A 6000-nucleotide genomic window follows, 5' to 3' on the forward strand; every position below is an offset into this window, starting at 1 on the left:
ACAGTATAGTAATTAGTGTAATCCTATTCAAAGTATATAAATACTTGAGTTTTGTATCTAAAATAGATCCGACGGTTAAAGCAAATACGACAAAAACTTCATTCAATGAATTTTGATCGTAGGCGTTCTTTTTTTGAATATTGTTGATAAGAGATAACAATGATACGCCCTATAATAGCCTTGAAGTTGTGTCAACGCCCCCAGATAAGGATTTTTGGCCTAATTTCGATAAGTTTTTTTACCATAAATTACAGTGTCTGTGGTTATTATAAATAGTCTCTTCTTGGGTGAATAAATAGGACTAAATAAGTATCTTTTTGAGTAAAAAATGAGAGAGACCCTTCTTGAGAAAGGAAATAAATAAATGAGTATCTTCTTGAATAAAATGGATAGATAAGTAGATAAGAGATTTCTCTCTATAGAATTTTTTCTACTTTTGTTTTTGATGAAGTCTTTGTATTTCTGTGTTTCCATTTTTCAAATAGTATATTCTTCAATTATTCTTTATCATTTATCATCCTTTTAGGCCTGGTTGCACAAAAGACGGTTAAATTTTAACCGTGATTAATTTCACGTGAACCAATTAGAGAAGGCCTTTCTGATAAGACGGCTTCTCTGATTGGTTCTCGTAAAATTAATCACGGTTAAAATTTAACCGGCTTTTGTGCAACCGGCACTTAGTTTTGTTAGTTACCAAGTTTCTCTTCATTGGTTATTGTCGAAACGTTTTTATGACCATATTTGGAATACTTGGGCGTGCCCTGTCTCGGCCAATGGCAGTAGAGCTTAGCTTCTATTGGTCGACAGCTGATGGCCAATCGTAGAGCTTCACCCACACTATATATTCTGCTACTCAATGTTTAAGCTTTCACCTTTCAGTTTACTAGAGATTGATAAATGATGTGAGGGGTGAAAACCGAATCTAGTATCTCGAATTGTTTTAATAAACCAGTGGCTTTGACAAAATCATGCCTTTTTCATTATTGCATTCTATTCTATCAACTATTCTACACAAATACAATCGTAGATGGTTATAAATTATGATATCCCAGCTTTGAAGAGTTTAACCTCGAACGATGTTCAAACCCAAGATTTGAACATTGGTGAGAAGACCGAATCTAGTACCTCGAATTGTTTCAATAACTTTTTGTGTAGTTGAGAAGTTGATATTGTGGTAATTATTCATATTAAAATAGACATACTAAGAAATTGCCAAAAACCTCAGATTTATTGAAAGTTAGAAAGACCGGTTTCGGTTGTTACACCATTGTCAATCTCTGATAAACTCTTGAGGTGCGTACAGATATACGCGCCGCGAACATTGGCAATTCACTTTTAATCAGCTGATTATATAGCTGTATTTTTACAGAAACGGTAAGATGCAGATATAAAAAGCTTGGCATCAGCTGATTGAAAGTGAATTGCTCATGTTCGCGGCGCGTAAATCTGTACACACCTTTAGAGATTGACAATGTAATAACCGAAACCGGTCTTTCTAACTTTCAATAAATCTGTGGTTTTTGACAATTTCTTAGTCTGTTTTAATAAAGCAGTGGCTTTGACAAACTCAAGTCGTCTTCATTTAATTGTATTCTATTTTATTCCATACAAACACAATCGTACATAATTGTAAATTATAATATTCAAGCTTTGAAGAGTTCAAACACAAACGATATTCAAACCCAAGACTCGATATTCGTAATAAGGAAGCCAAAACATAACTATAGTGAGGTCCACGTTATAATGGCAATGGTATTGCTATCCTTGTCTATCATTCAACAAAGCGGATAGCGCTATCTCTTTCTCGAATCGCTCTGTTGCCAGATCGTCTTTTAACAATGTAGAATTAATAATTAATTAACAAAATATTCCATCTCAATTATAAAAATTCATTATGAAGTTATTGAAGAATATAATTTATTTCTTGATAAAATATAATTGATTATTTTAAACGAGAATGAACAGTTAATATTACATCAATAAACCTGTATCACTTTTTGTGTAGTTGAGAAGTTGACATTGTGGTAATTATTAATATTGAATGAAAAAGACTGAGAATCAGTGGTTTTTTGATAATTTCTCAGTCTTTTTCATTCAAAACCTGTATCAGGTACCGTCTATAGAAGGCATTGACAAGACAGAGGTTTGGCAACGTTGTTCTCCTATCTTTCTCCACTGCCATTATAACGTGGACCTCACTATAGTCTCCTGGAGCGATTTCTTTAGGGAGATTATCTTTGAACTTCTAGCATTTCTTATGAATAACATCTATATGCTTCCTATTCGACCAATGTAATTCTGACAGCTAAAAATGAATCTCTCTGTACAGAAAAGGATATACTGAAGACATCAGTCCAAAACATGTGCGCTACAATGTCTGCTTTTGTTTTTTCAACAGAAACGCTTTTTTATTCAAATTCTGACAAGTCGAATTCTATTTTGGCCGTTGAGGAATATCCTGCTATAATTCTCTAAAGTGAGGTCCACGTTATAATGTCAGTGGAAAAAGATAGGAGAGAAGTGTTGCCGTTTCTCTGCCTTGCCACTGATGACTTTCATAGAATATAGTTGATACCAGCATAGTCTATTTTCTAGTCTATTTAGGCCGTTGAAAAATATTCTGCTGTAGTTCTCTAAAGTGAGGTCCTAGTTATAATGTCAGTGGAAAAAGATAGGAGAGCAATGTTGCCGAATATCTGCCTTGCCACTGATGTCTTCAATAGAATATAGTTGATACCAGCATAGTCTATTTTCTAGTCTATTTAGGCCGTTGAAAAATATTCTGCTGTAGTTATCTAAAGTGAGGTCCTAGTTATAATGTCAGTGGAAAAAGATAGGAGAGCAATGTTGCCGAATATCTGCCTTGCCACTGATGTCTTCAATAGAATATAGTTGATACCAGTCTATTTTCTAGTCTATTTTGGCCGTTGAAAAATATTATGCTGAAGTTCTCTAAAGTGAGGTCCACGTTATAATGGCAGTGGAAAAAGATAGGGGAACAGCGTTGCCGATTCTCTGCCTTGCCACTGATGCCTTTAATAGAATATAGTTGATACAAGTATATTTTCTAGTCTATTTAGACCGTTGAAAAATATTCTGCTGTAGTTCTCTGAAGTGAGGTACACTTTATAATGTCAGTGGAAAAAGATAGGAGAGCAGTGTTGCCGATTCTCTGCCTTGCCACTGATGCCTTTCATAGAATATAATCGATACCAGTATATTTTCTAGTCTATTTTGGCCGTTGAAAAATATTATGTTGTAGTTCTCTAAAGTGAGGTTACGTTATAATGTCAGTGGAAGGAGATAGTACAACAGCGTTGCCGATTCTCTGCATTGCCACTGATGCTTTCCATGGAAAATAGTTGATACCGGTATATCTGATGTAGTATTAACTGTTTATTCTTGTTACAAATAATCAATTAATTATATTTTATTCGCCAAGGGAATAAACTTTTCAAAGATCAAACAATAAATTTACATAATTGGAATTAAATAGTTTGTCAATAATTAATATTGTATTTCTACATAGTTGAAATACGATCTGGCTATGTTGCTGAGCTAGAAAAGGATAGCGCTATCTGCTTTGTCGAATTATGGACAAGTATAGCAAAACCAATGTTAATCGAATACTGCCACTATAACGTGGACCTTACTATAGAGAGACTAAAGGTGTGTACAGATATACGCGCCGCGAACAAGAGCAATTCACTTTTAATCAGCTGATGCCAAGCTTTTTATATCTGTATCTTACTGTTTCTGTAATAATACATATATAGTCAGCTGATTAAAAGTGAATTGCTCATGTTCGCGGCGCGTAGGCTATATTATCTTTACGCACCTTTATATATCAAACTGGCAGCACTCTTTATACAGTACATCAATATAATAACATCGCATTCAATCAGAACTGACAATTTACAATAAATCTCAGTCAGTCACGTTTGTGCCGTCTTGGAAAAGTTGATATCAAGCTTGATCAAAATATGAGTCTCTTCTCTTTTGCATAATTTATGGATTTATGCCGAAAGGTTACAAACGGTGTGACGGTGGTTTTGAACGTTGAAATTGAGTGTCTTTCAAGAACTACGTTGTAGGAAATATCAAACAAATTTGTATTTTTCGTCAAATCCGTTTTGTTTGATGTGGACTTGATGATTGATGATCATGAATGTGATTAAAGATGATTATATTCAAAAAAATCTGGTGTGGCGCACTCACACAACTTTCCTCGCCGTTATGTGAATTGATCACCTGACGCTAGTGTTCACGCGCCTCAAGTCTACTTACTATTCGAATATCTGAACCAGCTGGTGACAGGACAATAACGCTGGAGACACACGTGGTCTGCTATCTCTTCATAGTGAATGATTTGATAGAATCAACACTTGCCAACAGTTTGCAATTGAATAATCACATTTTCTCGAATTTCGAGCTTATTTTCAATTTTAGGTGGAAATGTTACTGAACATTAATTGTAGAGATTTTCATGCTCAATCTTTTCCACTTGAATTTTTTGTTTAAATTGTATCTGATGGGGCGGAGCTCCTGGAATTTTTTACAGATATGAGACTTGTGACAGTTGATAGAGCTTATCGATGACTATTCTAGGTATAAATTTGATTAAAATCGTTGGAGCCGTTTTCGAGAAAATCGCAAAAAACCCTGTTTTTGACAACATTTTTGAAATTTTAGCCGCCATCTTGAATCGCATTTGATCAAAATTGTTCGTGTCGCATCCTTATATTGTAAGGACCTCAAGTTCCAAATTTTAAGTCATTCCGTTAATTGGGAGATGAGATATCGTGTACACAGACGCACATACACTCATACACACACACACACACACATACAGACCAATACCCAAAAACCACTTTTTTGGACTCAGGGGACCTTGAAACGTATAGAAATGTAGAAATTGGGGTACCTTAATTTTTTTGGAAAGCAATACTTTCCTTACCTATTGTAATAGGGCAAGGAAAGTAAAAAGGTAATCTTAAAGCTACGTCTTCACACCAAAGTTGTCAACAAAATGTTGTTTACAAAATAGTTTCCTACAAAAGAGGTTTTCGACAACTTTGTAGAACATAAGTTGCTATTTTCATGATGTAATGTTTGATGTAGGATTGATATTTGATGTTTGATGACGTATGGTTGAAGATGATTACATAGTTGGTATCATCCACCAATCGCATCCTGATTTTACTAAGAATGAAAAAGAAGCTGAATAACAATATCCAGCAATGATGGATACGAGATCCTTCAAGTTTATTGGCTACTAAACTTAATGCATTAAAACAGTGTTTGATTGGCGATGGTATTGCTATCCTTGTCTAACATTCAACCACGCGAAAAGCGCTATCTCTTTCTCGCTTTGCTCTGTTGCCAGATCGCCTTTCAACAATGTAGAATTAAAAGTTAATTAACAAAATATATCATCTCAATTTTAAAAATTCATTATTAAGTTATTGAAGAATATAATTCTTGCTTGAAAATAATATAATTGATTATTTTAAACGAGATTGTCACGTTACATTTTTATGTAGGATATGAGAGCTGAAGTGAGAGAAACTCATTTCGTCAACCAGAAGAGAATAATTATTGTGATAGCCAGTAATGCTGGATACAAGAACGAAGGAAAAAGCTATACAAATTTTCCAAGAGCGCAAAGGGTTATTTTCTACAGTAAGCTTTATGTCCTTTCCATCTCCTCTCAGCATAGAAGAGGCGAAACTTCGAAACTCATGAATTCAGGAGAGATCTTTCCAAGCCACCTGTTGCTTTGGGTGTCCACCCACCTTTTATTATACCTTGGCGCCAGTTTTAAACCGACGATGGACCACTTTCAGAGAAAAACATCTGCCGATCGTTTGATTATTCACCGAAAAAAAGTTGTATCGTGCAATCTGCCACCTGTCCCTCAAAAATATAGTATCGTAGGAGCCGTTTAGATATATCTCATGTGATACATGACTAGTACACATACTTATAAAGAATACGTAT

Source organism: Nilaparvata lugens, chromosome 7 (genome assembly GCF_014356525.2).
Source record: "Nilaparvata lugens isolate BPH chromosome 7, ASM1435652v1, whole genome shotgun sequence".
Taxonomy (NCBI): Eukaryota; Metazoa; Arthropoda; class Insecta; order Hemiptera; family Delphacidae; genus Nilaparvata; species Nilaparvata lugens.